The sequence below is a fragment of the Rhinolophus ferrumequinum genome, chromosome 18 (assembly GCF_004115265.2).
Source record: "Rhinolophus ferrumequinum isolate MPI-CBG mRhiFer1 chromosome 18, mRhiFer1_v1.p, whole genome shotgun sequence".
NCBI lineage: Eukaryota > Metazoa > Chordata > Mammalia > Chiroptera > Rhinolophidae > Rhinolophus > Rhinolophus ferrumequinum.
The window spans coordinates 11,887,808-11,912,052 of NC_046301.1; the positions used below are offsets into that span (position 1 = coordinate 11,887,808).

The 24,245-nt window shown below is 35.4% G+C and overlaps 2 pseudogenes; both read right to left on the bottom strand.

The window, feature by feature from the left end:
• Positions 1-325: 325 nt before the first annotated feature.
• On the bottom strand, positions 326-497 carry LOC117038574 (uncharacterized; annotated as a pseudogene).
• Positions 498-17,584: 17,087 nt separating this feature from the next.
• LOC117037880 (alpha-enolase-like) overlaps positions 17,585-24,245 on the bottom strand; it is a 69,412-nt pseudogene continuing 62,751 nt past the window's right edge.

Below are 24,245 nucleotides of genomic sequence, written 5' to 3' on the forward strand. Positions count from 1 at the left end.
TCTGAGGAGCTTCAGGAGAATGGCCACCATGACCTGGGTACTGGGGTGGGGTGTTAAGAGGGATAAGCTCAGAACAGAGATGGTATTCACTCACAATGGCTACTGGCAGCCCTTCAGTCTGGTTCTGTGAACTCCAGGGTGAGTTCAGACAAGTAGGACATATTTCTTGTTCCTCACCACACCTACCTCCTTAGGAGGCTGGGGGAGCAGACTCTAGTGGACAGTCTCTGCCAGAAAACAGTAGGGGCAGTATGTAGGGATACAGCAGTAGTCCCCACCTCGTAAAACTGGTCTAAGACAGAGCAGATCCTCAAAAAATATTTGTTGAATAAATGATGTTTCTAAGAAATGTACTTGAATTTCTGACATCGTGGGGAGAAATGTTTCTTGTAAGAATCATACACCTACGCAAAAATTAAATTCTATTTATATTAATAGAAGCACTATTGAAGAAAGTTTTACTACACTTGATCTTAGCCAAAAGGCCGAGAAGCGATGAAGAAAGTTTTAAAACTACCAAATCTACTTCTCTCTAATCACATTTTTTCTTATTATTATGCAATTTTATTCACTTGACTTCATTTGATCTCTATTGTTGGTATGGACAGATATCAGATGACAATATCTTCTTCATAATCAAACATGCAGAAATAAAGGAGGAAGGGGAGGAAAAGCCATGGGGACAACACTGACACAAAGCAACCCTATTTGACACTATAACAAAAGCACAATTCCTTCAGATGGGCCACTCTGGGTATTTGTTTTGATAGTTCTAAAAGAACCATCTAATATGTGTTCTACTTAAAATTACACCGGCTTAATTTAGGCCCAAGACACATTTCTTTAGCTATAGTTATCCAGCCAACTAAGGTTTATGTATTCCACTAATTAAAGCAAGGTGTGGGTAGGTAGCAAGTAAACTGTGATGGGAGAAAAACTTACTCCTTGAGACTGGGAGGGTGTGAAGAAACACAGGAAGAAGAATCTGATTTAGAAACACAATCCACCAATTATTTTCTTGTTTTCTACAAGTATATATTCACCATTTATCACTTATTTATTTGCAATAAATCGCATTTCAACTTGTTTTATAGTAACTAAAGGTAACTTACAAACTCTAGCAAAGTGAAGTGTAATTAGAAGAAGTAAGCAAAAGGGAAAAAAAGTACAGAGAAAAGAAAGAAAAGAAGATGAAGCCTGAAATGTTTGATATATAAGTTATATAATATGAGGTATAATAAACATGGGTTACAAAGTGAATAAAGAAGAACCTGCTATCCAACATAACAAGGAAAATCAAGTTGCAAGAATAAAAACTCCCATAATTGTCTTAGAAAATAGTAACTAGTCTTGCTATTTGGATCAAAGGTGATATGTTATTTTTATTATAAGATTCTATAGTGCAAAATTTTATGCCTTGCCAATTATTGGCTGTGAATGTTTCCCTGAATTAATAAATAAATGAACCACTAACTGCTTAGAATGAAAGCTATCATTAATACCTATTTCAACATTTTATATTTTAAATAGACATGTAAATCACCTGCAACATTTAGAAAACTGCTTTGGTAGTGACATTTTGATTATTTGACTGAAATAAATTAAAATTATTTACTTTCTTCAAATTATAATATTTGTAAAATGTCTCCTATTGGTTTAAATCCATGTTGTAAAATAGATGTGCTTCATGTTTGAAGTTCTATGATAATCTATGGTATATGACATTCTAGGAAGGAGAACACAATACTTATTCTTAATCCAATTTACCCTTAGTCAGTGGCCTCAATAAACTAGAAAGCTTTCTAATTTCCCAGTTTGCTATTATCAGAGTCATAAGACATATAAATATATTGAGGTACAGTCATGAATCCTTAGTCATTTTCCGAATATGGTACTTCAGGGATAAAATCTCATTGACTAACTTGAGTTCATTATTATGCTGTTATACTATGGTTGAAATCAGACTTCTGCATAATACATATCATGTTTTAATGTACCTTAATTCATCTGCTTGATTTTATTTTCCCCCCTCTAATATATTTCTGAGTTGTTTGATTTTTTTTTCCCCTCTCATTTCCTAAAATTGGTCTTGTTAAAATTATACTGCTCCCTTAACACCACAATATTATAATTATCTTCATGAACTCAATCTCTCAGTCAACTTGCTTGTGTATATGAAGTTTGGCTGCTAAATATCCATTTAATAGCTGTGAGTTACAACTGTATCTATTAGCAACTGACCAAGATGAAGTAACTACTCGTTTCACACAGTGTAAGTTCTTTCGGTTTGTCCAGAATGAAGAAAATCATATGAAACAAGAGAAATTTTGCCCATGTAGCATTTTGTCATTATTTCTATTTTTTTTTCACACATCTGGTCTTCAGACAATAAACATACAGTATTATACTATTTATTTAGACTAATCTTTTAAAGTTAAATTTAAGTTCCTCAAGAAATGATCTTTTGTCACTCAATTTATTCACTCAAGAAGATTTATTGACTGCACATCATCTGTAGGAACTATTTTAGGTGATTTGGTAACTATGAATAGGCTATAAATTAAAAATAAAAGCACCTTCAAGGTACTTTTAAACAGTAAATTTTTTAAAATGAGGTAATGGTATATTTTTATATCATTGCATTTTTGTAGAATCTATATACTTTTACATGTCTTACGAATTGCTCTTTATTAAACAATAATTCCATTTTCTAACTTGTACAAGTAAAGGAATGGTATTTATATTCTATCAGCAATCCCACCAGAGTTAGGATGAAGACTTCTATACCTGAAGTGACCACTGACTTGTTTGTCTACACCAGTACAATTTGAAACAGAAATGAACAGGAATTTTGTCAAACAACAGGTTTGAATCAAGACGCTCAAGGCCAACCCTACTTGTTGTCCCTGTAATAGTTTTTCAGAACTGGGAAAGAGATTTGTAACCAATTTTGTGTGATTCTAACCAACATACGAGACATTCTGCCAACCAACCAGACACATTAGAAACAAACAGTGAAGACAAAATGGTGTAACTATCCGTTTTGAAGTAAGCCAGGTGAGTGAGAAAGACAGCCCCAAGTCCGTTTTATATACTTAGAAGCTATGCAGTCACATCTTTTCCTGGAGGACTCTACATGCTATAGTCCAGTTCCTATTTTTGCTGTCATTAAAGTGGAGAGCTTGGGGGTTTGTGAGTCAGTGATCTCTTTCAATCATCACTCAGTTATTCACCAGAAAATGATGGTCTTTTCTAGTGTTTTTGCATATATTATTTAGAAATCTCTGGGCACTAGATTTCTATAAATCTGTTCAAATTGCTTAGTATTAATTTAATGACGACATTTTGTTTTCCTTTTCACCAAGGGATGAAACAGCTTCCTTCGAGCTGTTACAGTCTAGAGATGATGCTTTCTACACTCCCTGTCTCATGGAACGGGAAAGTTCTATTTCCCACATCACAACGAAAGTTCTATTTTATTTTCTGAAGTCAGATTGTATTTTCTCCATAGTAATAACCACTAGATGAAATGATATCCATTTATTTAAATAGCATTTAAATTATTTACTTATATTATTAAGCAATGATTAATTTATCCATTATTTGAATATTTATTATTTAAATGGATTTGATTAGTGACTGTTCTGTTTCTTGAAAATGTAAGCTATATGAGGGCTGGGGTTTTATCTGTCACTACTCTGTCCCCAATGACAAGAATGCCTGGAATAACAGGTGCTCCATCAGTATTTCTAGGATTATGAAAATATTTGGCTCTAAAATGAAACAATACTGAAAAGTTCACCAAGTCACCGGGTTTGGGAAAATATTATAAAATAAAGATGTTGACTGGAACATAGAAGGGAAGCAGGTACTAAAGTAACTTTAGCAATCAAATGTATTATAGCTAGAAAATTTCACAGCAACAAACTGGCCAGTAAGATACTTTAAAAAAAGTGAAATGGAACAGACACATCTGTGAATGAGATAATTTTAATAACCATTAAAATCACTTTAATAAAGCACACTGTGAAAATCTGAAAATAGTACATATCTTATCCTGATTTCTGAATGAGAACAAAGGAAATTTAATGTAAATCAGAATTTATATAAATGACAAACAACATCATTAGGATTAAGGTTTTTTGATAGATAGTCCAATCCATATATGCTATATATGTATGTATGCATATACACTTCTGAGATATATACTCATGATTTAGTATCTTTGCAATTATTGGGGTGAGTTTTACCATCACTAATTTTAGGCATAGTGCATAGTGCAAGCCATAGGTTAGATATGAAATAAAACTGAGTTCCAGAAACTCAGATTAAAAGCACACAGAGATGTATAATGCTTATTAATGGGAAAATTGAATGCTGGCAGTCATTTGCAACATACATTGATATTGTGCATTTATGCCTCAGCATTAGAATGATAAAATTTACATTTAATAGCATATTATCTTCTACTTTCTCTCCGTACCTTATTATTTGTACAGCATTATAATTCTCACATAATATCATATCATTTCTCATTTTGTTTTGACGGAAAGAACTAAAGCGATGAGATAATTCCTCACACAGGCCATCATGAGTAAAGCGATGCATTCTTCAAATCAAATATCTACCTAACATTTAGTCTGTTAATAGTGGGCTTAAAGTTGTTGTTTATAATTTTCCTCATCTTTCTTCCAAACACAGTTTTATTTTATTTCTTCATCAAGAAGAAATTTTTTTTAAAAGTTTAAAGAGATAGCACATTTAAATTTTACACTTTACCAGTAGTATGCATTTCTTTGGTTAGCATTATCCTCTGAAATATTAAGGTTAAATTTGACAACTTGTATAAAATGAACAATATTAAAATTATCGGAGAACTATTTCTGAATACTAATCCTGAAAGATGTCTCTTCACCATGTAGAACGACCCTCATACTTGTTTACAAACATGAACCCTTTAATCATTAGCTCTGTGTGCTCAGTGTTCTCATCTACATAGTGAGTATAGCAAGATCTCCTGGTCCTAGAGATTGACTGGGAGTGCATAGGGTTTAACGTAAGGAAATGTACATCTTTTTCTGGGAAAAGTAGAACACTGATGCTTTCTTTTCTTCTAGAGTTAGTGGCATAAAAATATAAGAATTGGAAGTTTTCAAACAACACAGGTATTTAAAATCATGAGAAGTGCATAGAGCTTGAGAACAGACAAGGATTAAACAGTTTCATTTGTCTTCTAGCTAGCAATATGAGACCTACTCTCTTTGCTGACAGTCAGGTTTCCAAAAAACGATGTCCTTTGGTAATGAGACCAAGGCCTTGTGATCTTACCACTGCTGTCCTAATTACTGCCCCACTCTATAGTTTGAACGGAACTCCACCCCCTTCCTTGATAACTTTCACCTTCAACACAAGCATGCTGGGTAGCAGGCTTTGCTGTCATGCAGATTGTTATTCATCTTTTCTGAGATGTCACTGTGGCACATAATTTATAAGCTATGGTCTCTAATCTGCTCACTATAAAATCACGTGTATCTGGGACCTTAATGAGCGCCCAAATTCCCCCATTACCATTGACACTAAGTTTCATAAATCTGTATTGTTTTCAGCTCTTACACACACACACACACACACACACACACACACACACACACACACACGCTAGCTTGCAATTACGTGACAATCTGTGACAACTTAAAAGCAGAATCTATGTCTACAAGTATGCCTTCCTTCCTTCCACCATCATTTGCTGTTCAGAATTAAAGTGGTCTCAAAGCATGGCCATACATCCTCTTGAGGGAGACAGAAGGGACTGTTAGTGATTGAAAGGTTAGATTATGCTTTAAAGTTGAGTTTCTTTCATATTGTAATGGTCACTCAGGAGTTCAGGAAAGAAAATACCTCCCCTGGAATTCTCAATTCAAAGCAAGCATCATCACCACTCTGCAAGCAGAGGTGACAGTGTTTTGGGTCATATCTGTTTCCTTCACAATTCCCAAGCCTACTCACTCATGGTCAGCCTTGAGCAAAGAACACAGAGTGCACAAAAACATGATAGAATAGTGAGAGTTCCATATTACCATGGGAACCTGCTCTGTTTACATCTGGAATAACTGTCTCATAGCTAGAGGCACTTCTCTAAACTGAGGTGAAATAATTATTTCCAGAAAATTAGTATTGGAATATACGAATGGTTTGGCTCTCATTAACACACTGTCACAATTTACTTCATTAAATTAAGGAATCGGTGCGCTCAGCATTCAGCAAATTAAAAAAAAACAAAACAAAACTGTTTTGCTTCAGGAAACAGAACAGAGTGCAAACATCTCTCTGGGTGAGAGGGTGGGTCTACAAAGGTCTCCACAGAGAACCCTGATGTCCTGAGGTGGTGACTAAAGCCTGAGGACTCAGGTACCTCAGGTAGGCAGGCTGCACTGAATCTAAAAGCAATTCTGATTTTTTTTTTTCTCTACAGTTTACCCTATGGTCGTTCCTGATATGTTCATGCTTAGAGTGTGCCAGGACATGCAAAATGTCTCCTTTATTTTAACGGGGGTTGAAGAATGAGACTAGATCTGCAGACTTTACTATGCTACACGCTTGCTGCATTCATTTTGACATTTTTGGACAGCACAGATGACTGAACATTGGAATGAACTTTCAGAAACCATTATAAAATATGCTTTTTCCGAAAAGCTTCATGTATTAAAAAAATCAGGAACTATAACTCTATTTACAGGTCTTTCTGAAAGCAGAGTATAAAATTAATGACTTTTCAAGATACATTCTCTCTTTAAAATAATAATTTCATAAGATTTTGTAACTTGAAGATAAACATCTTTTTAAACATATGTATGTCAATGTACAATAAACTAAGAAAACGTAATTAACACATCTCTTTGCCATACCTAAATCTGAGGTTAAGATTTAAGAATACACAAGCACTTCTTTGGCCAAGTACAAGATAGGGTACCAATTAAAAATTCATCCCAGTTGAAATTTTCTTTCACCATTTAAAGCAGTAATATACTCAGATTATTTGAAAGTATTTAAGTGAGATGTGGTATCATGAGAGATGAATTTATGTTTTTCATTTTAATCTACTGGAGGTGATGAATCTCTGGTAATTAGAACAATTCCTGAGCTTGCATCTTTATGATCATTCTTCACAGGTGACAGTGAAAGAAACATTACATTGTATCACATTTGCATAATTACTTTGCGTGTCAATTATACCATATTGTTAAAAATACAATTATTATACCTGGAATACTTTCATTTATCTATTTCCTGCTTTTTTTTTTTTATTTCTTGCTTATAGACATAATAGTAATGTTGGGTCTATGGTTCAGATCACATTTTCCCGTTTTCATTTCCGTCTGATTTTGAATACTTTACAGTATAAATAAATAAAAACTGACTATGTGTAGCAAAATTATCATCACAACACTTTAATTATGTGAAATTCCATCTGAATTATTTAATGCTGGGATAGGAATATTAACTGCTGCAGTAAGGCAGGAGAGAGTGCATTTTGTGGAAGTACTCGTAGATACACTTCCTATTTATCTCAATTTTCTAGGTTGTAAAGCTTCTCCTGATTCTATTGTTCCCTGTGTGTGAATAATTATTTAAAAATGGTCAAATTCTAGATTCAAGAATAATATGCAGCACTTGGGGTTTCTGGGTCATAGTGCCATTATCAAATGTTTCAACTTCAATACAAGGGATTTAAGTCACCATCCAAGTCTATATGAATTATACCTAATATAATCAGTCACTAGTATCTGGTCCCAAGCTTTCCAATTACCCATTTTGATAAGACACTAATTAATGCTTTGAGTTGAACTACTAATGCTTTCAAACAAAAACAAATATTTAGCATCAAATCTACACTGAGCCAAAGTCATTATATTGAGGGAATGACAATGAGAGACTCTAAATTATTCAAAAAAGTCATGCTGATCACAGCAGCTTAGTGAATGACAAAATAATCAAGTTTCAGAGATACAGGTGCCTTTCCTCATTTATTTTTTCAGGTCAGTTAAATGAATACCATCTTGTCAGCAGGAAAACAAATGTTATTGTTTTCTTATAAAGCATACAATCAAGAGAAAGTCTGGCTATAGGTCAACATAGTAATTGGATATCTCATTTTATTATTTGTGCTGAATTATCTCCTTACTGTGACAAAAAAAGAAAATGCAATAAGGATTTCAGCAATGATTACATGGGCAACTTGGTAAATTTTAATACTTAAAGACCAGCCTCCAGAGTACCAGGCAATTCAACATGTACTTGTTGAAAAGAGCTGTAGTGTAGCTAAGCTGTCTTAGTCCATCCCAGCTCCTATACAGCAGAAATAACAAAAAACTCAAATACATTCTGGAGTCTGGGAGGTCCAAGATCAAGGTTCAGGACAACTGGGTGTCTGGCAGAGGCCCACTTCCTGATTCATAGATGGTCATCTTCTCCCTGAGTCCTCCAATGACAGAAGGGGTGAGGGAGCCCTCTGGAGTCTCTTTTTTAAGGGCACTAATCCCATTCATGAGAGTTCCACACTCATGACTTAATCACTCTCAAAGTTCCCACCTCCTAATACCATCACACTGGAGTTAGGTTTTAACATATGGACTTTAGGGGAACACAGACATTCAGTTTCTAGCATCACTGACTACCTGGCAATGCTACTTGTCACCACTTAGGCTATTTGTTACCACATTTTGCTTTATCTCCTATTATCAGATCAGGATTATGTATTACCTTTAGGATATTTGACATCACTTTTTAAAAGACTGGAAGTTAATTTGGAAATTATTTAATCAACATGTTATAACATTAACAGTGTTATCTGATAATCAGCTATCAGAACCAAAAATGGTGAATGAGTCTAATTCTTATCAATGTATATTTAAACTGTAAAAGACAATGAACGTCATTTCATAACTTCAGAGAAATCACCTTAGTATGCTGAAAATTAGCATAGTTGTAAGATGCCAGCATTTTGATCTTTGTTCACCAGTAGGATCAGGCTCATGTGTCTTGAAGATAAATTTAATTAAAGAGTTTGATATGTTGTGATTACCTGGTGTGCACTCTAAAGACTAGATGAAGTATAGTGCTAAAATTATTTAATAAGCAGACAAGAAAATTAAGAAAACAATAAGAAATTAAATAACAACATTTTAAACCTTTTTTTCAGCATCATGTAGGTTTAGTCTTTCAATAGGGAAAGTTAGGGACAGGTTGGAAAGTCATTTAATTAAGAGACCTCGGGAACACTCAAAGATAGTTCCTAAATACTGAAAAACCTGCCACAATCACAGACACGACCTGAAATTATCCCTTATTGTTTCCTATGGATGACAATGATGAAACAATATCATGATACATCAATTAATTCCTGCCATAGATAGAACATTGTAAGAATGCTGCAATGAAGTACAAGATAGTGCGTACAGACATAAATAGGTGAAACAATTCCATAACTATATAATAAAAAAGGACAGAGATCAGAGTTCTATTGAATTATAAGTTGTTGGTATTAAAATCGCAGATGTGAACTGACAATTACCTCTGAACAGCTTATTGGCCGATTTCTTCTCTATGTACTCACATTTAGAAGAGAGTTTATAGGAATGTAATAACTACTCATCCAATTCTGCAAGTAGCATTTTTGGATATATTTTAATTAATTGTTCTATTTCACATTCAAAGTTATCCTAGCTACAATATAATAAAAGCTATAATTTTTAAGGGTCACCAATTCAGTATCACAAAATGTATTTGTGAGAATAACAAATCCATACTCGCATGTTTTTGCTAAATCCCATTCTCAATTAAAATAAAGTACCTAAAATAATAAATTATACATGAAGCATCAACATGTTATAAACCCCAAATTTGAAAATGCTATGTCCAGTTTTCTGGATATCTCACAGGTGGGTGGAATAGGAGAGTCAGTGACAAGGTGAAAGTAGGACAAAGATGACATGAAAATGTCAATGAAATGAAAATAACTGAAGCTCTAATAGTGTTTTTGGCCTATATTAACACTAGTCCTGGCTGTTTAAACTTAGGTTACAATTTTTCCAATCACAGTGTAGGAAGACACTGGCAAAATGATATAGCTAAGAGTTTTCAGAATCTTTCAGCTGATACAATAACAACGATCTGAGTGATGCCACAGTAGGTTTTAAATCCAAGACAAGTCAGCTTCAATGCAGGGAATTCCCACTGCTAATCAGGAATTCTGGGTAAAAGTGCTTTAAATAATGGATGTAGTCAAAATAAATTTAGGTACACTGATTACTGTAGCTTTCAGCGTAAGGAATTTTATTAGAAAATGTTCTTTTTAAGCATTGAAAAAAAAATCTTTAAAGTGTAAATAAGCCTTGGGGAGTTATTGCAACTAATGACACAGCCTGAAAATAACTGAAGATGCAAAATTCTATGTCTAAAGTTTAGATTGATTGTCACTATGGTATAGAATTTTATAGCCTCTCTGGAACAAAGGAAATATCACCTTTTAATGTGAAGTCATAATTTAATTTTCTTAGCTGATGTAAACTATTTTGCTGATTTTTAATGAACCCAGGAAAATGCTTAATGTGTCTATAACCTGAGCTGTAAAAATGGGTTGCGGGATTGGATATAAATTATATGGGATTAGTTTTTCCTTTCGTTTTATGTAAAGTATTTTAGATAAATAACAAGTATAGTTGATTAAGAAAAAGGAGAAGAGTAAGTTTTATTTTTTACCAGACTATATAAAAATGTCCTGTCTGTTGAAAATGGGGATATAGAGTACTGCTGATTAAAAATATGTTTCTGGACATGGTCACTGGAGACATTGGACTGAAATAGCTTGAGACCCGTGGACTATATCATCTACCCTTGGTCAACGTAGTCTGCTTAATGCCACAAATACTTATATTAACATATGCATAAGTCATAATAACAGTAGCCCTCAAATTATTCTAAATATATATTTTAATTTATTATTAAACACTTTAATTCTTGTTAAAGAATTTTTTAACATTCATATTTTTTTTTAAATTCATATTTTAAAAGGTTTGAATGTATATATAACAAAGATGTATTTTTAAGATTTTTCTCCCTCTTATTTAGAAAGTAATTTGATATTCTCATCAGATATTTTCTGTTAATATCAACTACTTTAATAAATTATTCTTTAGTTTTTGAATTTCACTTTGTAAAAATAGGTACTATCCTCAAAAAGGGGAGCTGTTACTATGTGTTCCGTGATCTTTGTCAAGGTTTGTTATGCAAGTTATCCATGGTGAGTTAATTTCCCTTGCCACACAAAATGGAAAAAGGCCAAATGTACAGTAAAAAATGACCACAGTCCTAAGGGAAATCATTCGTAACAGGAAAAGCCCCCATACTGGCATCTCTGACTTTTTTCTGAAGGTTTTGAAAAAGAAAACTATACTTATATGGTTGAAAGGAAGAAGGTACAGTTATCACAGGATACATTTAATACAACTGGTATCGTACAAACTTGATGTAAGGGCACTTGGTATTTTATAGAGAGAAAAAAGTACATACACTGTGTTAAATTTTAGTTTTATATTACCTCTCGTAAGTTATAGTCACAAATAATTCATTTTTGGTGTTCTAGTGTAAACTTGATAGACACAAGTATTTAAATGTACTAAATTAAATATTTTAAATGTATTTTCATTGCAATGGGGGCTGCAATAATTTTCCTTTCTTTTTAAAAATTATGTTGCCTCAGTTTAGTGGGTACCAGAGAGTAGGGGAGAGAGGGGTGGTGGAAGAGGAAAAAGGGGGTCCGATATATGGTGATGGAAGGAGAACTGACTCTGAGTGAGGAACACACATTGTGATATATACATAGATGACATATTATATAAACGTATACTTGAAGCCTATATAGTTTTAATAACCAATGTCACCCCAATAAAATTAATAATAATAAAAAGAAATTCTGTTGCCTCAACTAGCTATCAATAACATGCATCATGGACCCACTGATAAGGGCCTCGTTTCCTTGAAATTCTAGTTGCAAAACAGAGTTTGACCACACTAAACAGGAGCAATTGTTTCTCATTTAGTTCAACTTCAACAAATTCTTTCCTAAAGCCACTAGGAAAAAAAAAAAAAGTACAATTTAATCAGCCTTGAATCTATAATAGTTTTCAGAAATGAACTTCGTACATTTTTCAATTAGTTTTATATGCACAACTGCAAGCTATTGCTTTGATTACTCAAGTCGCCAAGTGCTGCTGAATGTGGGTGGGCACCTTGTTTACTGATATACAGCAGTATCTCCCCGCCGGGTAACGTAAACGAATCATTACCTGTGGGTCATTAATGCCTGAGTGGGTGCAATGATTTCTTTACAGGCATGCAAAGCAAAGTAGATCAAATCAACAAATACAGGGCCAAGTCCAGAGTAACCACCCTGTAGAGAATAGGGGCAACTATCGGGAAAATTCTGTGGAAAATATAAAATATTTAGGAAAAATTTAGGATTAAACACACACACACATACACACACACACACTAAATTCACCCAGTTCCCAACATGTGTCCCAAACTGTAATTAAATCACATCTACTCCTCACCCCACCATTCTTGCCCTAAGGGGACAGGGACATTATTTCAAGTTATATATGGTAACCCAGATCTCATTAAGAGGGCATTGGTAAATACTTCAGTGAAAGTAGAGACTGGAGTTTTTATTTTTTGTATTACTTACTAAAGGACTTGACGTTTAGAATAATGTGCTCACTTTCGTTCTGTGGTCTAGTAGTGTGAAAAATATGAAATGATATTCATTGTATCTATATATCCATAAAAGAAATCAGGATGCTTCTATCTCACTCTTATATTTTTCATAGAATGATCATATCCATGCAAAGAACTCTAAACACGAAATCCCTATATTGAACGAAACCAAGCACTTCATGAAGAAAAACAGAACAAAACCTGTGTTAATTCCTTGTAGTCATCAACAGCACCTCTCTACAGTGACAAACAAGGAGTGAATAAAAGTTAATTAAGACATTTACCTCTCAACAAATAATGTACTCTAAGAAAAGTAAGAGAAATGTTGCTCCAAATGAATTTACAAGTTTAAACTAGTTACATTGAAGCTTTTGCTCGTATTGTTTTGACTATACTGCCTTTGTTCATAATGTTTTGATTTTTTTTTTAATCAAGAGACCCTTTATTGTCTACATTAAACCTAATTACACAATTATTTCTATTCCTACCTCACTCAAAGTTAAAATCCCTGAGGACTAACTATGTTGAATATCTTTCATGGCCCTATACAAGGTGTGATCACAAAATACAGTGAATGTTTAAATTAAATTTATTGCAGTAACAGGCACATTGCCATTAATCCTCCTTAAAATATACCCCCTCACTTTGAACGCACTTATCCCATCGTTCTTGCCACTTCGTGAAGCAGTTCTGGAAGTCCTCTTTCATGAGTGTCTTTAATGGCACTGTCCTGGCTGCCTAGATGTCCATAATCGATTCAAAATGTTTACCTTTCACAGTCATTTTGAGTTTGGGGAACAGCTAGAAGTTGCAGGGTGCCAGATCCAGTGAATAACACACCATAATGTTTTTATTTGACAGAATTTGCCAGATACCAGAAGCGATGTGTGACACGACGCGCTGTCATGATGGAGGATGAAACTGTTTCCCCATTTCACGTTAATGAGTTGTTCCTGATCCATGATTTACGGCACACTTTAAAATACACCTTCTGTCAACCGTAGCTCACACCCGACTGACTGCACTGCACAAATTCAAACTTGTCATACACTGTTATTAAGGTTCGTCGCACCACTTCCCTTATTGAAGATCCCTGATTTTCTGGATGACACTTGGCAGCAGCATTCACCGTACTTTGTGATCACAGCAGACAGGCTCCATATCACACATCACTTCTGGTATTTGGCAATTTCTGTCAAATAAAAACATAACAGTGTGTCCTCATCTACTTTATTCACTGGATCTGGCACTGAGCAACTTCTGGCTCTTCTCCAAAGTCAAAATGACCATGAAAGGTAAAGGTTTTGAATCGATTCAAGACATCAAGACAGAAACGACAGCTCAACTAAAGACATTCACAAAAGAGGACTTCCAGAACTGCTTCAGAAAGTGGCAAGAATGATGGGATAAGTGTGTTTGAAGTGAGGGGGTGTATTTTGAGTGGTATTAATGGCAATGTGTCTTTTACTGTAATAATTTTTTTTATTTACTGTATTGTTTAATCATACCTCATATGCTGTTATGAACTAAATTGTGTCAATTTTCATATTTGTTTCCTAAATTGACTTGCCTAATAGTTTGTAGTATTAATTGCACTTTCCAATTTACCCTGCCACAATCCTTATTCCACCCTCTAAAAGAAAAACAAATCCCTTATCCATTCCAAGCTGTTAATATGTAGCACTGGGTAAGGTGTAAAAATCTTCAGGTCATCAAGGAGACAATTGCAAATATTGATGCTGCTGTTATTGTGAACATTAATTGTAGGAGAACAAAACTTATTACAATTTAAGAGGGTTCCAATTCTTAGATTTCAACAAAATTAATTAAAACTTTATTGACAGATGGTAAATCATGAAAACTATGTTTAGGACATTTTACTATGCTATTTTGACTGTGACACTTAATATTATAAAAATAATTGAGTGATATCACTGTAACAAAATTCTGACCAGTTTTACCTAACTTGAAATGTGGAAAACAGTTCTTAAAACTTTCATCAAAAAACGGTAAGAATAAAAATAATGGGAAAGACTGAATCACTTTACCAAAATAATATACAGATATGTGCTGCATAACATTTCAGTCAACAATGGGCTACATTTACAACTGTGGTCCCATAAGATTATAGTGGAGCTGCAAAAAAATAATTCCTATCGCCTAGTGATGTCAAAAACATTGTAATGTCATAGAGCATCACTATCCCGTGTCTGTAGTGATGCTAGTGTAAACAAACAATGTGCTGCTGGTAATAAAAACTATATTATACTTATGTACAATACAGGAGACTTACTAATGATAATAAACAATTGATGTTACTGGTTTATGCATTTATTATACAACAATTTGTATTGTTATTTTAGAGCGTACTTTCTCTACTTATAAAAGTTTGTAAAACAGTGTTACTGCTGCAGCAGCCTCATACATCTGTGGTGCTGCATCACCTGAATGCATCATTTTCTTTTGTGGTTGATTTAATCCCATGGTGTTTTGTTCATCTTGGCCCCTAAGCATACAAATCCACTGCTAATGTTGCCAGGAAGAGGCCGCATTGAGTGACTGACCTGGAAACAAAATTAAAAATGATTAAGGAAAAGCAGTAATGGTTATTGCTCTCCAGTCAAGCGTGTCCCATTCCACCAGAGCTACAATCTTGAAGAACAAAAACAAAGTGACAGAAGCTGTTAAAAAGATCTGCTTCATTGACGGCAATGAGACTAACTAAAATTCCAGACAGAACTGTATAAGACACGGAGAAACTTCTAATGACATGGACTGAAGACCAGACACTGAAGTTTATCCCTCTCAGCACCACCACCATCACAGCCAAAGCAAAAATGTGTTCATGTTGTTGAAAGAAAAGTCTGGACCTGACTGTGATGCTGAATTTATTGCTAGTTCTAGGCGATTTAAGTGATTCCAGAATCGTTATCCATTAACTAACGTGAAAGTGAATAGTGACTCTGTGAGAGCTGATGTGAAGGCAGCTGGAGAATTTTTGAAAACTCTGGATAAGCTGATTGTGGAAGAAAATTATTTGCCAGAGTAAATGTTCAATATGGATGAAATTTCCATATTCTGGAAACAGATGCCTGGAAGGACTTTCGTGTGTAAGGAGGCCAAATCAATGCCACGTCTCAGGGCTTTTAAGGACAGGATGACAGTCTTGCTTGGGGGCAGTGCTGCAAGCTGCACATTGCACCTTTGTGACCTGGCACAGTGAGAACCCCACGGCCTTCAAGCACATCAATAAGCACCCACTGGGAGTGTCTTACAGGAGCAGGAAGAAGTCATGGATGGCCCAGCTCCTCTCCCAGATGCCTCCTGATTGCTATGCCAGTGAAAAGGAGAAGTACCATTTGGAGAATAACATACTTTCAAGATTTTGCTTATTGTCCATAATGTTCCCGACATCCTCCTTTTATTGGTAACTTTCACCTCAATATCAAAATGGTGTTTCTCCCTCCAACACCACCTCCTTGCTCCAACCAATAGACCATGAGTCGTAGTAGCTCCGAAGGCCTCCTGCCTGAGGAGGACCTTTGCCCAGGCTGCTGCTACAACTGAGGAGACGCTGATGCAGTTCTGGAAGGATTCCCTCGAGGACGGCATCAGGAACCTTGATGGAGCTCGGGGCGATGCCACCAAGGAGCGTATGGATGGCATCTGGAAGGAGACACTCAGGAGGTTCTCCCATGATTTCAAAGGATTTGCCAAGGATGAGGAGGTTGCAAAACTCACGAAGGCTGTGTCTGAGGTGGGAAACAACTCGGACCTGGGTGTGGGTGAGGATGTCACTGAGGGGCTCCTAGAGGGGCTTCCAAGGAATTGACCAAGGAGGACTCGTGGGAACTGGAACAGGAGCGCACCGCTGGAGAAGAGGCCAGGGAAAGGGAAACTGCAGGAGGAGAGAAAGAAGAAGGACTCCCAAGAAAATTCACAGTGAGAGGGTTTGCAGAAGCTTTGCAGACCTCAACAAGCTCCTTAAAAAGATTGAAATCATGGACCCCAACACTGAAAGGTTTTCATTAATAGAGAATTAATATTCATGTTGCGTTATCTGCTTGCAAGCAAATTTATGATGAAAAAAAGAAATACAAAAACCAAGCAAACCACTACTAACATGTTTCTGAAAAGGGTGATACCTCCTCAAAAAGAGCCTCAGGCAGGTCATTCAGGGGGTGTTCCAGAAGAGGCCTTGTCGTCACAGGAGATGACAGCTTTGTACATATGACTGCCCCTGAAGACCTTCCCAATAGGAAAAGAGGTGGCCATGGAGACAGTGCTACTGATGACGCTGACCCTGAGTAGACCTGGGCTACTGTGTATGTTCGTGTCTTAGTTTCTAACAAAATAGTTTAAAAAATTAAATAAAAATAATTTAAATAGAAAAAAGCTTATAGAATGAGGATATAAAGGACTTTTTTTTCCACAGGTGTACAATGTGCTTATGCTTTAAGCTAATTGTTTAGAAGAGTCGAAAATGAAAAAGAAAGTTTATAAATAATTACAGTAAGCTAAGGTTAATTCATTGAAGAAAAATGTTTTTATAAATGTAGCGTAGCTTAAGTGCACAGTGTTTATAAAGTCTGCAGTGTGTACAGTCACATCCAAGGCCTTCACATCCACTCACCCTCACTCACTGACTCACCCAGAGCAGCGTCCAGTTCTGCAAGCTCCACTCATGGTAAGCGCCCTATTCCGATGGACTTTTTTTTTTTTTTTTATCTTTTATACCATATTTTCACTGTACCTTTTCTATGTTCAGATATGTTAAGATACACAAATATTAACATTATGTTACAATTGCCTACATTATGGAGCACAGGTACGTGATGTCCAGTCTCGTAGCCGGGCTGCAATAGGCTGTGTCATGGAGCCTCGGTGTGCAGTGGGCTACACAGTCCAGGTGTGGGTAGGTGCTCTCTATGATGTTCCCATGACGAAACTGCCTAATGATGCACTTCTCAGACCGTACTGCTGTTATTAAGGGATGCATGACTGTATACCCACAAATGATGTGTAACCTATTCAAAAGGGGCAAGGGACATGCATTTCAAACACAATGCTAATTGGTTCAAGTTTAGAAATCATCTATTAGGTCCCCATTTTCAGCAACGCTGTAGTAGGAGGTACAAACTAATCTCCCATTTGACAAGTAAACAAGCTGGACAGCATGTTTAAAGTATTTTCTTCAAGACTCTGTTTGAAGGCTCTGTGGGCAACCAAAGCTGTGAGGACTTAGGAATACAAAGGTCAAGAGGTAGGAGAGAAAAGCCCATAAAGGTAAACTTAGCTTTTGGGGTGACTTTCAACTAATAGAGACATGTTATCTATTGCCATAGTGAAAGGAAAGCTGTGCAAGAAACTAAGCTAAGCAGAGCTTTTAATACACTTTCTGGATTGAGGGGACAAAATTTAGATTCTAGGGACTGACAAGGAAAAGGTTCAGTATTAACCGTGCTCTCTTGACTGTCACCTCCTCTTGAACTCTTAGTTCTCTTTAATTTCTTAATGCAGCGCTGTCAACATAAAAGAGAGCAGCAAGATAGGGCAAGACAGGATACCTTATGCTGAGGAGAAGTGAGAAAGGTAAATGCCTGGGTAAATCTAATTAATATGGACTGTATAAAGAAATAATACAAAGAGAATTAAAATATTTAAAATATAAGCCAACAATACTAAAAAAAAAAAACACTTGCTAATACTGACCGCATGTTAAGTCACAAAGGAGAACTCAACAAATATCAAACTTACCAGTTATTTAAAAAATGTGACTCACGCTTTTTAAAATAAGGACACTAATTTTCAAATACTTTGTATTAATCTTAATTTTGTTTAGATATAAAATCTTGTCATTACAGTCAGTAAACAAATAGTGATAGCTGGGAAATAAAAAATAAATAATGTTATTTATCTTTGTTCTTAATAAATACATTTTACTGTTAATAATGTTAAATATGAAATAAAAGTTTCTCTGACAATCTTTTCTATATATTTTAATCTATTTATAAACAAACATGTAGCTAGAGAAATTAATTAGGATATTATAAATCTATATCAAAGTAAAAATATAAAAATTATCCCTAAAATATTTTAGGTGGCAAGCACTAATTTGAAATACCAATTACCAGGTTTGTATCTTATTCTAAGACAAACTACACACATAAAAAATAAATAAATAAATAACAGTGAAAAGCAAAGCCATTCTCTATGATAGTTAGTTTTGTATATATTTAAAAGATGTGATACACATTTTGGGAGGAATAGCATTTAAATCCAATGAGTATTAGCTTGTCCAAATTAGAAGTTGGCCTTGTTTCCTATTAAAAACCTAGGGGAAACCAGATAGCAGAATGCCAAAAAGAAATCAGGTCAATCAAACTTCAAAAGAAGGATTTATGAAATCTGACAATAGTGTTTACAAAGAGTCTCAGGGTACTTTATTATTAAAATCTTAATTTTTAAAATGTAATTAAACATATTTACATGTAACATTAAAGAGGAAATGTAAGAACTTAAGATGAAGACCATTTGATTGACATTAGAGGATAAATGGAGATGTAACTAACGCAATGGGAGAGTTGCTTTGGGAAGAATAATGCACATTGTGTAAGTGTGATCTCGTAATAAGGATAAAGCCTACTTCTCTCACATCTCCTAGGGATGTACTATTATTCTTGACCATCAGAAATATGTGTTTGAAAACTTGTGCTAATTGAACCTGGGGCAGTCTGTCAATTTTGATTGACACCCCCACCCCACCACACACACACACACACACACACACACACACACACACACACACACACACATCCAGATCAGTATTAAAGCCTTTGGTCTTTTTATTACTCTATTAATTAGATTCCCGTGGTCATTCCTTGTGCCTCTCACACCTCCCCATGCCTTCTGAGGGAGACTGTTCTGCCTTGAACTGAACTATGGGGAGTCCTTATTCATACAGATAACAATATTTGAGATAATTTTTATAATACAGTGAGAACCAACTCTGTCACACATTCGTAAGGAATCTTACGTGCATTAAGAATATTCTTGTGGCAGACCTGTGAAGTAGTGGCCACAATCTCCATTTATATAAAGCCTGGAAGTTGTAGCAAGGAGGTCAATTGCTCAATATATAGCTGTTGTGAACAGTGGCATTAGAACATTGTTTATCCATCCCCACAACTCATGTACCTAATACCCCCATGTAACTGCACAGGAAGCATGTACTCAACAATGTGACCTCATCTCTGTGGCTGCAGCAACTGAATATATTGTGTGTGTGTGTGTGTGTGTGTGTGTGTATGTGTGTGTGTGTGTATTTGGAAGGAGGCTGAGGAAGTTAAAATGGAGTCCTTTTATTTTCTTTGTAAATTGAGAGGCACACTAATTTGCAAAGAATAAGAACAAGGTGGTGGGGCCAAATATTTGCAAAGAGTAAATATTTCAAAATGGTACAGAGAATGAGAGAGTTAGCCAATTTATAGAAATCTCATGGAATTCCTGAGCAGTTTACTTGGCCCTGTTCATACAGGAAGGGTAACTTGATAGTTGTCTGGTTGAGTGATGATCTTTAGTAATCCTGGCAACCCAGACATAAATATGGACAAAGTAAACCTAGGGAATCCTCTAGAATGTAGGTTTTAGCTACATAGGAATGATGAATGGACTAATGGGTACAAGGATTTAACATTGAGGAAATATTCACTGAACTTATAAACAATTTAATATAAGCATAATTCAATAGAACATTGCTATAGGACCTGAAAAATTAGATATCATTTCCCTTTGGGGGGGGGGGGAACATGTGTTCACTTTTTGCCTGAAATGAGTGAGGAATTCAAGAGCAATGAGTGACACTAACCATGAAAATGTATTCAGACTTCCTCTGCTCCCTATCAAATGCACTCTCATATAATACCAAGCTGTTATCCCCACTAGTTCCAGCACTTTCCATAAAGATGGGATTATCCAAGTTAGTCAACTTGTCCAAACTCCAGAGTTGGTTTGAATCTATCAACTACGTGTTCACATGGCAGCTCTCTTCCTGAGCCTTTCAGCTAATTCTGTACAAAATATTAGACCTTGAAGCAGGAGCAGGCCAAGTGTTATAGTTTATAGTTTCCCTCAGTGTATAAAATGTGGCTTCATGTTGATATTCTGTCAAAAGTGTGTGTGTGTGTGTGTGTGTGTGTGTGTTTGTTTTTTTTTTATCTCATTTCCTTAGAACACTAAGGTGTATGTTCCCTATAGTTTATAGCAACTTGAAAAGTGGGGAAGCACAATTTGCAAGAGGAAAAGCATAGGTACTTAGATGTTTCCCACAGATCTTCTCAGCAAAGAAACTCACATATTTTGGTTAATTGTTTAAAGACAATGGACAATAATCAGTCAGTTAACCTCATTTGAATGAGAGAGAAAAATCATTACGTATTTATGTCACGTGATATTAAGCCACGTGTGACAATTTATGAATGTCCCATAACAGAACTGAAGCCTAAAAGTGTCTGTTAAGCAGGGAAAGCACACAGAGGTTAATGGACTGGATGTCCCCAAGGAAGTTACAGACAGGTGACGCTGGGTTTTGTTCAGGAAATAGCCTATTGAGATCTGAGAGCGTCTGATGTCAGAAGTGGAGCACTTTCAAGTGAGTACAATTTAGAAGATGTGAATGTGGGAGTGGATGGCAGATGTTTGAAAATGAAATTCAGACAATAAGGAGGCCAAAAGGGCTGAGAGGCCAGGATTTAAACGGGTCATCTATTTCTTGAACCTATCTAGATTCATGGCAGTTCTGAAGACTAAAAAGTAACTAAGACAGTATCTCCACTGAGTAATTTAATGAATGAATGGATTATAGCCATATTGTGAAACTTCAACTGGAATGATATCTGCAGCATAAGTAACAAATCACAAGTATTATTAAGTAACAAGTATTATTAATTATCTGAATTCTTCTAATAGCCTAAGTGGACTATGGTCAGCCTTTTAGCTCTTTCCAACATAAGTATTCCCCAAGCCGTCATCAGTTATTTTTGGTAATGTGCTTTCTTACAAGATGACTTCCTGTTTTCAAAAAATAAAACACAATACCCTCCACAATCTAGTTTCAATTTAATTTTCCATTATTATAGTCTGACTTTCCTATCCATTAAACATCCATTACTTGTTCTTTATTCTCAGTGGACCGCGTAATGTCTTATGTATTTGACAGCATCTGCTTTTTGTCCGCCTAGCATTCCTGGCACATTCGTGTACATGCATTCATCCATTCATTCAAAAATATATAATGACTCTATATGACATTCAAGTGCTCAACAACAAAGATCAATTGGTTAACAAGACAGATATTTCCAAGAAATAAGTAAATAAACACATGAACAGAACAATCACGACTTACGATAGGCCTAGCCAAAAAAAAAAAAAATGAACTATGTCATGTACTACTTCTTCCTCCTTTTCCCCTTTTTGGAAGTAGTAACCTAGAGATCTAATTTTGCTAGAATTTTAGGGAAAAAACTTCTCACAGGAGGCAAATTGGCTGCAAGATGAAGGTAAGTGCATTTAAAGTGGGAAAATCGGAGTTCCAAAATGCCAAAGAAGCCCTGAAGAAGAAAAAGGATCTGAAAAGTATCTGATGACCAGACTGTCAACAGATGAGTTCAGGAGCTAGGCTGGGTTAAGACAAGGTCGTTGGATTTTATTAACCCTGACATGGGAAGTATGCGAGGTGATTTAACAAGTGACATGATCTGATTTACCCTTTTGCTTACGCTCCCTGGGGAGTGCCGAATGGACTGACAGGTGAGGCAGATGTAAGACCAGCAACAGCAACGGAACGGGGACATGGTCACTGCAGACAGAACGGGCACATGGTTTGAGGCATGCATCCACAGTGCTTGCTGCTGGCTTATACATAGGGGTTAGGAAAGGAAAGAATCAAAACATATACTTCCAGATTTGAGCAGCTGAATAACAACTGGTCCCATTTAGTGAGAAAGTAAAACTGATGGAGGGGAATGTGTTGGAGCCATAGTAAATCTAAGGCTCAGCTGTACACCTGTTAAATTTGAGATGCATGTGAGATATCCAAGATGTCCCACGTAAGCAATTGGGCATTTGTGTCTGGAGCTTAGAGGGAACAGTGAATACAGATATGGAGAGAGACAGAGCTAAAGACAGAAACAGATATCTATGTATACATATATGCATATATCTTCATATAAATGCATAAATGTGTATGTGTGTATATACACTATACACCTGTATATAGATATGTGTGTATCTATGTATGCATATACATATATGGATATGTATATATGTGTGTCTTATGCATGTATAATATATATACTTATTATGTACTTTGCGAGCACCTCATCATCTAGATGCCATTTATGTCCATGGAAATGAATGAGAGTAACTGTCATGGTTTTAAATCTCCTCCAATGTTTCCACTTTCATGCCATTGCCCATTGTAACATTTTTATAGTGCTGATAGGTTACCTCATATGTAGTTTGTTGTACACGTTTGTTACTTCACATAATAACAAACTTCTTTGGAAAAAGTTTGATGTGTTATTCTTTTCTGTATCTTCTATAGTGTTTAAATTGTGTATGCATGCGTTTCCTATACTACACATGATTGAATTAAAGTTTCCTAAAATTTGCAATCTTGAACACTTCTGTTCAATAATGGATGCTTTTTCTGCTACATTTGTTGAACATTGCTTTCTTTATATTAATTTATCCAGTGTAGCCACAAATGTGAGCAATCTGGGAACACAGTCTATTTTTTTCTCCCCAATAGTAAGATTTTTGGTGAAAGCCTAACACATTTGTCATCTTTGCTACTTTAAAAATACCACTGTTACATTCAATGTTTTAGAGTTGGGAATGAGGGAATAGGAAGTTTAACTACATTGTGCAAATCAAAAAACCCTAGATAGATTTATTGGCCTGGGTTCTGGGTGGCTAACACATAGGCGGGGGTAAAATAAACACGATTTTTTTTTTTTTTTGGAATAAGTAGATTAGCGACAACAACAACAAAAGGCTATAAGTGGTTTCTCTATGAGTAGTTCTGCAGGTTTTCATCTCTTACCTAAAGTCTCTCCTTAGTAATGAAAAGAAAAAAAAATGTCCTATGTCCTTTCTGGATTTTTTTGTCTCCCTATATCCTACTTCCTTGCCACCCTCCTTAATCATTTGATTAATTTCCCCTATTTTAGGGATTCTTATACGTGTTTATTCTTTTGGCAGGCTGTTTTTAATATAAAATGATAGTTTCTTTTTATATATCTTGAAGAAAATATAAACAATATATAAAGGTTGCTTTCAAGTTTGTACTTACGTGACATGTAGAATTTGATCATGCTTTGGCAATTAATTAAATCTTTTTCTTTAACTAAATGACATAAAACATCACTGACTAGGTAAACGTTCACGAGGGAAAAAAAACAAACAAACAG